Source organism: Staurois parvus, unplaced genomic scaffold, assembly GCF_062004578.1.
Source record: "Staurois parvus isolate SC_StPar_1 unplaced genomic scaffold, SC_StPar_1.0 ptg001653l, whole genome shotgun sequence".
Taxonomy (NCBI): domain Eukaryota; kingdom Metazoa; phylum Chordata; class Amphibia; order Anura; family Ranidae; genus Staurois; species Staurois parvus.
The window spans coordinates 23,863-37,203 of record NW_028319449.1 but is presented as its reverse complement, the minus strand read 5'-3'; the positions used below and the strand labels follow the sequence as shown (position 1 = coordinate 37,203).

General features: G+C 41.0%; 1 protein-coding gene across 2 annotated transcripts in view; it reads right to left on the bottom strand.

Annotated features, from left to right (window-relative positions):
• The window catches only part of PAK6 (p21 (RAC1) activated kinase 6), a 100,915-nt gene that overhangs the window by 63,712 nt on the left and 23,862 nt on the right, over positions 1 to 13,341 (bottom strand). The window contains exon 1 of one of the 2 annotated variants that reach the window (XM_089663310.1): positions 8,827 to 8,946. The exons of the other annotated variant lie outside the window; for it this stretch is intronic. The gene's annotated coding sequence lies outside the window, so the exon portion shown is untranslated. Of the gene's footprint in view, positions 1 to 8,826; positions 8,947 to 13,341 lie in introns of those variants that run through there. 2 annotated transcript variants of the gene reach the window in all.

Here is a 13,341-nt window from a genome sequence, read left to right as displayed (position 1 = left end):
AGAGACTCCAGTGCACATTGCTGGATTGAGAGGGGGCTTAGGTGAGTATTAGGGGGGCTGGGGGGGATGCTGCACAGAGAAGGCTTTTCACCTTCATGCATACAATGTATGAAGGTAAAAAACCTTGAGCCTTTACAACCACTTTAAGGTATTAAGGCGTTTATAGGTTTGCCGAACAAACTAAAATTTTATATACACATATTGTGACAACCTGAAAGAAAAAGTTGTATAGTGGAAATTCTGTTCCTGCAAATAATACCGTCACAGGATAATTCTTCCTTAAGCCTAAGTTACCACCCTTCAATCAATCTTTCAGACTCTGTATACTCCTTTAGAAGGAAATGTCAAGTAAAGTACCGAAAAATGAATATATTTCTGCATTGCTCATTCCAGATATCGGGCATTGCCTGATTCCGAGGGGAACAATGGCTAAATTAATTACGGTATTATTGTCACAATTTTCACTTTTTTGTCAGAAAAAAACAGCGGACAGATGGAGCAAAGTCACGTGCACGCACAAACCCTTGCATTACTAATGACCCAAGCAGCCAGAATTGGTCTCCAGAAGTTGAAAGGACAGGCTTTTTTTTTTTTTTTACAGTGCTATTTGAACATTTTCCAACTTGCAGTGTTTGTTTTGAAAAGAAATGGTATGACTGCAGGGCTGCCTTTCCCTGACTACATTACTGAGAGGAAAACATTCCATACCATGATTTTATCAACATGTGTTGTCACTGCAATAATCAGTCAAATGAATGTGTTGCGCAAACATCAATAGATACCACGAGGAACATCTACACACTAGGTTTTACCCTAGAGAATGCTTTAAACCAGCCTTTCCCAACTTTCTTCCCCCCCCCCCAGAAGAACCCGTAAATTCCTTGGGGGTCAGTGGGAAAAATGCCCCCTTTACAGCAGTAGTCAAATGCCATCTTTACAGACAGACATCCAAAATGATCGCTGGTGTCCAGAAGCTGGCTTTGCCTATCAGCGTTGGCCCCAGAACTATGAGGGCACCATCACGTGGGAGATCAACCAGCCAAAGTTCAGGAACCCCTAGCAACCTCATGAAGAACCCTATAGTTCCCTGGACCCCTGGCTAAGAATGGCTGCAATATACAATACTAAAGAGAAAATAGTCAGTAATACCTACAGCATGTCAAGCCTCATTACCATCATCTGCCTTTAAAACGGAACTACACTGCATCTGAGCACCACAAACCGAAAATGCCATTTTTTTTGTACTATTCAAATCAAAACTCCCCCGTCCATCCATGTCTCCATGCTTTATTTTACTAAGAAACCACTTTGAAAAACACCCCCTTGCACTTTTGGCTGTGGCCATCTTGAGTAAAGGCAGATGATTCATGTAGCATTTACTTCCTGGAATCCATCTACCCTTAGCTCAAGCAGGCAAGAGGGTGTGCTTTGCTGAGAAAACCCCTCCTGAAGACTCCTGGGATGTCTGACCTCATTTGTCTAGGCATGGAAACCAAGAAGTAACTGCAGAAATGTAAAAAGAAAAAGAAAACAAGTAAATATGACACACTTTCCCATTTTTTTTACCAATTCTAGCACCATAAGGATTAAATATAGTCAACGTTGATTGAGAGAGTGAAGTTCCACTTTAAGATGTCCTGTCTGGAAGGAAAAAAAAATCTACTTGGCCTACAACAGAATTAGAAGCCTGCCTGTAGTATCAACCTGCTTCTGTGAGTTGTAGTCAATAAAGCATAATTATGGCAAAAATTCAAAATGACATGCAAGATACAGTCTGTCATGGGCATTAACACAGCAAGTCCCCCATACATAGTTTATTACCTGGTGATCCAGCCAGTATTGATTGAACTAGATGGATGTCTTCTTTCAACCCAACTATGTAACTATGAAAGTCTGTTTGTTTTTTAACTTCCTTTATCAGACCAAGCTGTCCAGCAAGTGTGTGAACAAACCATTTAACACTGATCGAGGTACTTACTAGGGTCAGTTTCTATTCATTTATAAAACCCTTATCCAACAAGGAACTGCTGAATAAGCATTATTCAGAGTTCATTATTCAAGAGTTCAGCTTTAAATGTTGTAAAGTTCATCTAAATCTACTAGTCCATCTAACACTACCCTCTCTACTGAGTGGCAATACTACTGTCCAACGGTTACTCCATTGCTCCTCCACGGATGCAGTGGAGGAGTGAATGTAGCCACCCTAAGACAGGAGGTGTGTTACTGGCTGATCATCAGATGAAAAAAAAAGGAATAAATGTTTAAAAACGAAAAAAATAAAAAAAACAAATGCAGCCACCACATCCAGTGATTGGTTAGCTATAATGTATTACAGATTTGTTTTTAGGTTTAGTTATGCTTTAAAGTATTTGTGAAGGCCAAGGGCAGACTGACAACTCATGGGGCTCCTGTGCAATAGGGGATCATGGGGACCCCTGTGTCCTTGCCCACACCAGGGGTGGAGTGACAATTCATGTGGCCCCCGGGCAATAGGGGATCATGGGGCCCCTGTGTCCTTGCCCAAACTCAAAAAAAGCCTATGAAAAAAGGTACCAGGGGCATCTCATGGGGCCCCCTACTGACCCCGGGCCCTCGGGCAGTGCCCGAGTTTCCAAATTGTCAGGCCGCCCCTGGCCCACACTCAAAAAAGCCCCTACTGACCCCAGGCTCTCAGGCAGTGCCCGGGTGCTTGAATGATCAGTCCGCCCCTGGTCAAGGCAAAACTTGACAGGGTTGGAACCCCTGTCAGATTTTATTTCTTTGGAGAAATGCCCCCTTGCTTCCTGTCCTGGTGACATTTATTACTGAATGTGAAGGGAACTCTTCAACAACACAAGATACAAAAATAGAGATGTTTTAGCAGAATATGGGAAGGCTAGAACCCCTGTCAGATTTCTTGTTTCTGTTTGTGCTCCTGTTGCCAAATTTCTATAATTTCCTTTCTGGTAAAAACGGTTCTCAGCAGGACAGAAAGTGAGGGAAATCGCTTTTATGGAGCCCTGGATATGGAGCCTTGTATATCATTAAAAACAAGACAAGGGTTCTAATCCTCCCCTGATCCAAAAAAAAAAAAAAAAAGTTTTTACATTGACATACACTTTGCATGTGTAGGGATCGGCTGTCTTCTACTGTTAGCTGCTAATATTATAGTGTTCTGTATAATTATGTATTAGCACTTCCTAACTCTTGGAGGCTGACTCCGAGTTTTAGTGTCACATCACAGTTTCTGTGTGTAAGAAGCTGCATTCCAGAATAACTGAACAGTTGGAGGATCTCTCCATCACCAATGATCTGGTCTTCAGGTCTCCTACATAAAGACAGATGCAACTGAACTTTGCTGCAACATTTATCTGGAGGTATTACTAATAATAAATAAATATACAGAACTTTGGTCTATGTGCACAACCAAGTCTCTTATCAGGCACTTTGCTGATAACATTTGATGTATGTACGATTATCTTTTCTCATATAAAGCTTGTATTATTTCTTTACTGGTGTACATCTATATACTTGTTAATGTTATATGCTGCTTGCAGTAATTCCTTCGCTCCCAATTACTTTGATTAGATTACTGGTTAATTTCCCAGGAGGGGAATCCCTTCTGTTCACAGATGCCCTGTAATGGGTGGAAGCACTGGCAACTTTATTATTAAATTATCATTCCACTTAGCAAAGGTTCTGTTAATTACCTACAGGTTTAGTGCAATATCCTGTTTGGGGAGGGTCATTTCTCATAACCCCCCAAAAAAGGGCTACACATGAAATATATTTCAGCCTCTGATCCTTCCCTGTTTAAATGCAAAAAGGCAATAATAATAGGCTTTATTGTCTTTTAACACATTAATATAGTGCTTCTCAGACATGAAATCTTCATCTGCAATGAGATGGAAATCGGCACACCTCTTTTGCAGTACTGCACATACAGCAGTGCATGTCTGGATATTGCTGGCTATAGCCAAGTCATTGCATTTATCATTTGGCTGAGGTTACACAAATAAATGTAAACCTCCACCCATCTTTGTGCCATTCATTCCTGCACACAAATAGCAGTGCCAAACAGAATAACTCCTTGGTGACTAATTAGGAATAGAGGTAATGTGGTTTAAGTAGCCAGGCTGGTTCTTCAACTATGCCAATCACCTGGACCAAGCAATGTTTTCAAGCTGAGGGGAATTCCTGGTGTAGCATGCATTCATTAGCACTGTGAGAACCTGTAGTTCTCCAAGATATTGTGCATTCTAGCACCAGCATCAGGCAGTACAATATTTTTGGCACAATACACCGTGTTCCAAATTATTATGCAAATGATATTTTTATCATTTATCTTAATAATTGATGTAAATAACAGTCAGCATAATTCTCATGTTACAACTATTAGGAGTACAATTCACATTTTATTGAACAAACCTCCTGATAACAGGATTTTTTTTAAACATAAATGCACTGTTCCAAATTATTCCGCACAGTAAGTTTCAAAACACTTTATAGGTTGTAAAGAACTGAAAATTGTCATTTGTTGTGTTTGCAGCATATTTACTGAAATCGAAAGCTATTTCAATCAAACTTTAACAACATTTTAACTTTTTAAACATTTTAACAGGTCATGTTATATTTTAACATAGGACCCCTTATTTGATAGCAGCTTCACAAGTCTTGCATCCATTGAACTTGTGAGTTTTTGGACAGTTTTTGCTTGAATTTGTTTGCAAGATGTCAGAATAGCCTCCCAGAGCTGCTGTTTGGATTGAAATTGCCTCCCACCCTCATAGATCTTTGCTTGAGGATGTTTCAAAGGTTCTCAATAGGATTGAGGTCAGGGGAGGATGGAGGCCACACCATGACATTCTCTCCTTTTATCCCCATAACAGCCATTGACGCAGAGGTATTCTTTGCAGCATGAGATGGTGCATTGTCATGCATGAAGATGATTTTATTACGGAAAGCATAGTTTTTCTTTTTGTACCAGGGAAGAAAGTGGTCAGTCATAAACTCCACATACTTTGCAGAGGTCATCTTTACACCTTCGGGGACCCTAAAGGGGCCAACCAGCTCTGTTCCCATGATTCCGGCCCAAAACATTACTCCACCACCGCCTTGCTGATGTTGCAGCCTTGTTGGAACAGGGTGGCCGTCCACCAACCATCCACTACTTCATCCATCTGGACAATCCAGGGTTGCACGGCACTCATCAGTGAACAGGACTGTTTGAAAATTAGTCTTCATGTATTTTTCTGTCCAATGCAGCCATTTCTGCTTGTGAGCATTGGTTAGTGGTGGCCGAATAGAAGGTTTATGCACAGTTGCAAGACTCTGGAGGACTCTACACCTTGATGTCCGTGGGACTCCAGAGGCACCAGCAGCTTCAAATATCTGTTTGCTGCTATGTAATGGTATTTTAGCAGCTGCTCTCTTGATTCGATGCATGGATCTGGCAGAAATCTTCCTCAATGTGCCTTTATCTGCACGAACCCGTCTGTGCTCTGAATCAGCCACAAATCTCTTAATAGTGCGATGATCACGCTTACATTTTTGTGAAATATCTAATGTTTTCATACCTCGTCCAAGGAATTGAACTATTTCACTCTTTTCGGTAGCAGAGAGATCCTTTTTCTACCCCATATTGCTTGAAAATGGTGCTCTGCTTAATAATGTGGAACACCCTCCTTTAGTAGTTTTTCCTTAAATTGGGCTCACCGGCCAATCTAATTATCACAGGTGTCCGAGATTGTTTTCAGTGATCAAAAGAGCCCTGACACACAATGCCATCCATGAGTTAAACTGAAAAACAAAATATTTAATCTTTGTGACACTTAAATAGAATTTGCATAATAATTTGGAACAGGGTGTAAATGTGGCATACTTTCAGATACCAGTCCATTTTATTCCCAATAAGCCACCATATAAAAACCAGGTTAAAACTGGGTTATCGCAATACAAACTATTTTCTATTCCTAAAATTTAATACCATATAATCTCAATCTCTGACCCTTAACCTAAACATATTACTAAAGTTTAACTGAACTCTTAAATTTAACCCAGAAAAATTAACTCCAGCACCTTAACTGAAACCATTCGTTTGAGCCAGCACAAATTGACCCCTAACCTTAACTGCCCTAAAATATATTGCTAAAACTTAAATCTGAGCCTTAACCTAGTAATAAATCATGAAGAACATAGGTTATCATGATAAAAACTGTATTTTAACATATCTAATAATGTTGAAATGATACAATTCAATGTGTCAAATCCCTAAGCCTAAAAAATACAGCTCTGCAATACTGTGTAGAAAACTCAGGTTCTGCCTGGAGGCAATCCAACCACTCAGCCTACTGCTGCTACTCATTAAAGAAGAAATGAAGACCATGAAGCGTTCAGAGAGAGCAATACTCTGAGCCACCAATTGTAAGCTCTGAATATATAACAATTTTAAACCCGTGGTGCTTAAATATATAGCAGTGAATAAAATAATGACACTATTTGTTACCCTCCCTTACATGTTGTATGGCCCTAGCTTTTCTACCGGTTATTTTTGTCCATAGATGTAATGTGCACTTTTCTGTGTTTTACGGAAAACCTTTCTCCACTGTATGCTACATTGGTATGGTCTGTGTCAATGAGCTTTTGGTTGCATTATTAAAATTTTCCTCTACCAATGGAATGCAGCAAGAATGCAAAAGCAGCTTGAAGAAGGTTGGTGCAGCTTAGGAGGTGGTCAACTGCAGGTCAGTTGATTAACTGTGAATGATCAAGCATTTCATACTGTTCTCAAATATCTGCTAAATGCAAATTGAAGCAAAAGCAAGCTGCCTGTCCCCCATTTAGCAAAGTTGGATGTTAATAGAGGATGGAGAGCAGTGGGATTACACTCACAGATCTACACGAGGGACAGCTGCCAGGAGACCCAGAGCTTATGTCTTAGGTGCTTGGGCCTATAGACAGGAGGTCAACTGAAGATCAAATGATGAACCGCAAATGATCAAATGCCTCAAACTAATCTCAAATGCCTACTAAATGCACATTGAACCAAAAGCAAGCTGCTTTTTCCCCATTTAACAAAAGGTGGAGGTTAATGAAAGATGGGGAGCAGTGGGATTACACTCATAGACCAACATGAGGGGCAGCTGCCAGGAGACCCAGAGCATGTGTATTAGGTGCTTCGGCTTAGAGACATCCATTGATACATTAAGTAAAAAGGCTACTCTTCTGTTCATCTCTGTCAGGGAACTCAACCATATCTGAGTGCTCCTATATTTAAAGATTTTGGGTACAGATGTATTAAGTGTCCCTTTTAGAAAATGGTTTTCTGTGGTGGACATAGAAGCCAACAATTACCAACTTCTGAATGCCAGATGCAAATAACATACTGCAGGAAACAAGTGAAATGCAAACAGAAGTTAGCAAAATGTTGAGACATCTGAACACCCACATCCACTAGAAAAAGCAATGACCTTCTATAGTAGGCACTTTTTATACTTTGCGCCAGGGAGCGTCAAAGAGGGAGGAAGGATATGTATAAAGAAAGACAGTCACAAATGGACGATGCCACATAGCTCAGTACCGCTTTTACAACGTAGCTATCCATGTGTTAACAACAGCAGCAGGGGGATGTAAACATCATGAAAAAGATGCCTCTTTCCAGGAGTTGTTTCCCTGCAAAAGGTAATTTCACCATTTACATGCTGTACAAAGCTGAACTATTCCGGACAAAGTAGCTCTGAGAAAAGTCATCACCTTGTAGCAAAGGTATGAAACAGTTACTGTCTTGAAGAAGATAATGTTACCTGATCAATCTAAAATATTTCAAAAATGTATACAAATGCATACATTAAAACTAGTGTAGTTTCTTTTGTATGGAAAGTACATAATTAAAATATCAGGTAAGAAAAGAAAACATAAAACATCTAAATGGCCATACTGTATGCCTTTGTCTTCAATACTAATGTTAGCCATACACTAGTCGAAAAATCATTTTAACGCATTTCCAAAAAATTATATTGCAATAAATTGTTCAATGGACATAAATTAATAATTATTTGGTTGTTTTGTCACATATGCGTACTACGAACAGTTTAATTTTTAACGGGCAAGAAGTACATTAACCAGTTTTTCCAAACTTTTCCTTTGGCTCAAAAACATTACTATCGATTTTCGATGCGTGCCCATTAACTGGACGAAAAACAAATGAACTGTCCAAATGATAGATTTTCTGATGATTTTTCTGTCTAGTGTATAGGCACCTTAGGGGGTTGATTTACTAAAACTAGAGAGTGCAAAATCTGGTGCAGCTGTGCATGGTAGCCAATCAGCTTCAAATGTCAGCTTGTTCAATTAAGCTTTGACAAAAAAAAAAAGAAAAAGCTGATTTCTGGTTTCTATGCACAGCTGCACCAGATTTTGCACTCTCCAGTTTTAGTAAATCAACCCCTAACCCTCAGGACCCATACTGAGTAGGAGATCCTCACCCTGATCTCTGTACATCTAATATCACATGGGCTGGAGGGATTTATGTCCTAGTGTGCTGCATTTACATAGCAAGCACTTACTCTATACGGTATAGACTAGAACAATAACTATGCAGTGTAGAAGTTAATAAAAAAGAAATACAAAATACAACATAAAGCAGCCAGTGTAAGAGCGCACACAATCAGCCTTTACCCTAACACAAGCCCTGGGATTTTCACTCATACTAAACTTGAGTTCTTCCCCGTGTTCTCTGTACTGGTCAGACAGGATATATGTTGCAGAGTTGAGCAATATTTAACATTGCGACATAAAATGCACACACGTCTGAAAGTAGCCTGCACACACTGGGAGGAAAAGCCTTACCTGGACAGCAGAGCCTGTGCCTGATCACTCACGTGAAATAATCCACTCACTGTAAGGAAAGTTTGAAAAGACAAGAATAGAGGAGGGAGAGAGCGCGGGAGAATGGGGTGGAGAGAGGAAACCTGACATGTTTGTACAATCATTTTTTTTTTTCTTACCTGGCTGGGAGTTTGATTACAGGGTGGGGCTTATCTGACACAGGTAGAAGAACCTTGAAGATGTATGACTGTCTACAATGCAGTCTTAGAGGATCAGTGGCATGACTAGAAGGTCATTGCACAGTCATTGAAAACAAAGACCTATAGGGATAGACAAATATTGATGACAAACATGACTGATCCTTTGTGGAATGGTCTCTAAGTAGATGAGATTTAGGAGATAGCTTGGAGGACTGGGAACAACTGTATTAAAAGCTCTGCCCCAAATGGATATCTCAGGTGAACATCAGTAGGATTAATCACCTGCTGGCTGCTGCTTACGCTGGTAACAAGATTTTTCCACAATAACGTGTGTCTTTACCTGGTCCCAACAAGGTCATAATGAAGGTGTCACTCAGCAGCACAGTGTTCATTAATAATGGGTTTCTTCTACACTATGGGGAAAAGGTCAAAGAATTTGATAAAATAATCTTTCTCTGTAATGATTTCAGCATGTGGGCAGGTGTAGTCTATGTTCTCCACTGTAGGTGGCACGTGGCCAGAGCAATACTTCAACTGGAGAGGAAGTCAAGAGAAACCTGGTTTCTCTATGGTTCCCTTGGTCCCCTAGGCAATGTTCTGGTTGGCAATGCTGCATCTGGGTGATCTTGGGTCAGTAGAGCCTTTTTAAGTGCCTGCCGCCAGGCTTTGATGTACTTTCCGGCAAGTGGATAGTGTAAGGACAGTTCACCCACCTGTCAGGGAGAGTGACTTGCAGTAGGGAAAGGTTCCTGATGATTAGGGGCAGGCTAGGGACACTCCATCCTGCAATGGAATCCTCCTCATTGGGTTTAGACTAGCCAAGCTACATTGTACCCCCAGAGACAGACGCTGTCTGTGCATCAGAACCTGCTCCAATTTACCACTAACCCCAAGGCTGGCCATACACTATACAATTTTATGCCCAATTTCTGCCCAATTTCCTTTAGATTTACCTTCAACTATGTGGTGCAAGAGCCTGCCTAATTGAATACAATTGAAAGTGTTGTTATGTTTGACGTCATATTATATGGTTTTTGGTAAATCTAAACCAAAAAACTCAAGAAAATTGTATAATGTATGGCCAGCCTAAGTTTGCACTGAACTGTGAGTGTTCCTAGCTGGGTGCCTTCCCACTGGGCTGCTTGTATCTTTGGGCCATTACTTCAATACAAGTTTTTTTAATTGCAACTAGACTCCATGTGGTTGCTGACGCTTCACCACGCTGCACCTACTCACAAGCAGGTGAAACTTGGATTTTTGGCGGGGAGCTCTCACAATTAGATCCCCTGAATACATTTGAAATAGAAATAATTCCTATATTTATACATATACCCTGAAATAGTCTTTATTCTGTTATGAATTTGAGAAATTCCCTGCTGCTCTACCTCACCATCACCGCTAAACCTTTTTATCATTATTACATTTTACTTTAGATAGCAGAAGATCCATCTGTTATTTCACTTTACCAATACACTGCTCTCTTTTTTTTCCTTAAAGCAGAACTCCAGTTAATTTTTTTCCTATGCAGTGGGGCACTGCATAAGTTAACTGTTTGCTTTGTCTAGGGGCTCAGGGAAAAACTATACTTACCCCATCCTCTGGAAAACCGTGCACCCTCATTTCCAGCGGTGGACTGTTCCTGGTCTCCTCATATCCGGAGCCAGTCTATGGGTGTGATGACGTCGGGGGGGGGGGGGGGGGGTAGGAGCATTGGGGACCAGTCTTGCACTCGGAGGAGAGGCGTATTAGGTAAGTATATTTCAGCTTTATGATCACCTAGACCAAAACAAGCAGTTAACTCATGCAGTTTGTGCACAGCCCCACTGCATGGGAAAGTAACATTTTTGCCTGGATTTGTTCTTTAAGGGCTTCAAAATAAAAAAAATAGAGATTGAAGATGGATGAAAGGTCAAGAATATTTTCCCAACAAAAAGATGAAATGCAGACTTTTGAATGCACCATGTACACAAATCATAATTTCATTAAAATATCCATGTACTACAAATAACCATTAAAAGAGTAAAATGATTATCTAAAAGTACTCAAAAATCATTATGATTGAGTTAGACAATGATACATATCCTACATCAAAGTCTCCCCTTACAGTCAGAATATCAACACCATCATATCCATATTTTTATCATTACCCATATATAAATATATCAAATGATCATCCTGATGCTGTTTTTTTTAATGGGAATGGGGTAGGCTTGTCCCAACACGTTTCACAGTACCCTCCTATTGTTCCATCAGGAGATTAATGAAGGTAAATTCATTTAAAATTTGAATGTATACACAAAAGCAGTTTCTCGAAGACATCCCCCCATAGATGGTATGGTCAAATCCTCCCCCTGTCAGATGTAAGAGAATCCATAGGGACTATAGGCTCACTCCAGGGCAGGTGATAGGTGCATTTGTTGGTGCATTACTGAGTCCACTGGGGCAAAATGATCCCATTTCTCCTAATATATCAGGAATACCATAAGGAGCTCTTATGGATGAACCACACTATAACTACTACAACTATATATTCCAAAAAGAGGACACCTTCACCTGAGCCACAGCCAAAAGTTTAAGCAGAAATCAATTAAACAAATAGGTTTCCAAAAAGGCAAATGTTAAAGGCATAACATGAGGCAAACCCGTATAAAATCATACACATACCAATTAAACAGCTCTCAGATTTAGTAAAAGCAACATTCCAGAAATGTATTATTTGTGTGCGATAGACTATATCAGTGGTCTCCAAACTGCGGCCTGGGGGCTGGATGCAGCCCTTTGCTTGCCTTTATCCAGCCCTTGGAACACTATTTCTTCTATTGACACCAACAATGGGAGGAAAATTCTTGCCACTGACACAAACAATGGGGCACTGCTCCTCCCACTGACACCAATGATGGGGCACTATTCCTCCTACTGACACCAATGATGGGGCATTATTCCTCCTACTGACACCAATGATGGGGCACTATTCCTCCCACTGACACCAATGATGGGGCACTATTTCTCCCACTAACACCAATGAGGGGGCATTATTCCTCCCATTAAAAGATGTGGCATTATTTACTCCTACTGACATCAGGACATTTTTTACTCCTTCTGGCCACAGTCTGGCCCTCAAACGTATGAAGGACAGTGAACTGACCCCTTGTTAGAAAGTTTGCATATACTCTCTAACCCTAGAGTGGAAGGAGAAGGACGCCCAATATTGCACTTGTAACAATATTTCCTAAACCCGTATCCATTAAATTAGTGTACACAATCCACACAGTCAGATGTCAATGCCTGTGTGCTGGGGTAAGGCCAGGGGCAGACTGACCATTGGGGAACTCGGGCACTGCCCGAGGGCCCTGGGTCAGTAGGGGACCCCATGAGATGTCCCTGGTACCTTTCTAAGGCTTTTTTGGGTGTGATTTGAGTGTGGGCGAGGACACAGGGCCCCATGATCCCCTATTGCCCAGGGGCCCCATGAGTTGTCAGTCCACCCCTGGGTAAGGCTAAGAGGTATCCACATAAAATAATACCTATGCACTGTGCAGAAATGGATTTCCTGAATTCCCAAGTCAGAGCTGAAGGCAGCAAGAGCAGCATGCAAGCCTTTCCTCTAAGGCTTATCTCAGTAATTTCCATGTTATCTCAGTATTCAATGAGAGAGAGGATCTCTCTTTGCATAAAGAACAAAGGTTTTCTAATTCTATTTCAGTCCTTTTGCTTTTAAAGATCAAAGTAAAAAGAAGTTATTTAGCTTTTCTATACTAGAAATGCTGTCCTTAAAGTTTAATTCCAGTTGACCATTTGGATCTCCAGCATTTGTCATAGCTGGGTGTCTCAATTCCAGTCCCCAAGGTGGAACCACAAGCTCAAAGGGTAATACAGACATCCGACAAGTGCTGGATGCTGAAGATTCTTCTGCTGGGGTAGCTCTTCAAGAGAGCGAAGATCAAAGTCACCAGCAGAGGGAGTGGCATATATTATCACTCTTCATTTACAGACTGCCTTTTTTTTTTTTTGCCGCCACAGAGGCACTTTAACCCTTGGTTCACACTGTGCGTGTCGGTTGCGGGTGTGGGAATCGTATCTGTTCCAGCACCTGCAGCCAAATCACGCTGCCTGACGAGACACGTGGGACTGCCATTTATTCTAAATGGTACCCCCACACATCAGCCCGCAGCGCGAGTGCAGGAACTGCAGGGATTCCCTGCAGATGCGTTTTTGAAAAGGTGCATGCACCTTTTTTGTGCGGGACACGCGGCACAGCAGCCCATTCAAATGAACAAACACGGGCTGCAAGGCCTGCACTTGTGTGAGCTGGGCCTAATACATGGAACAAATGTGA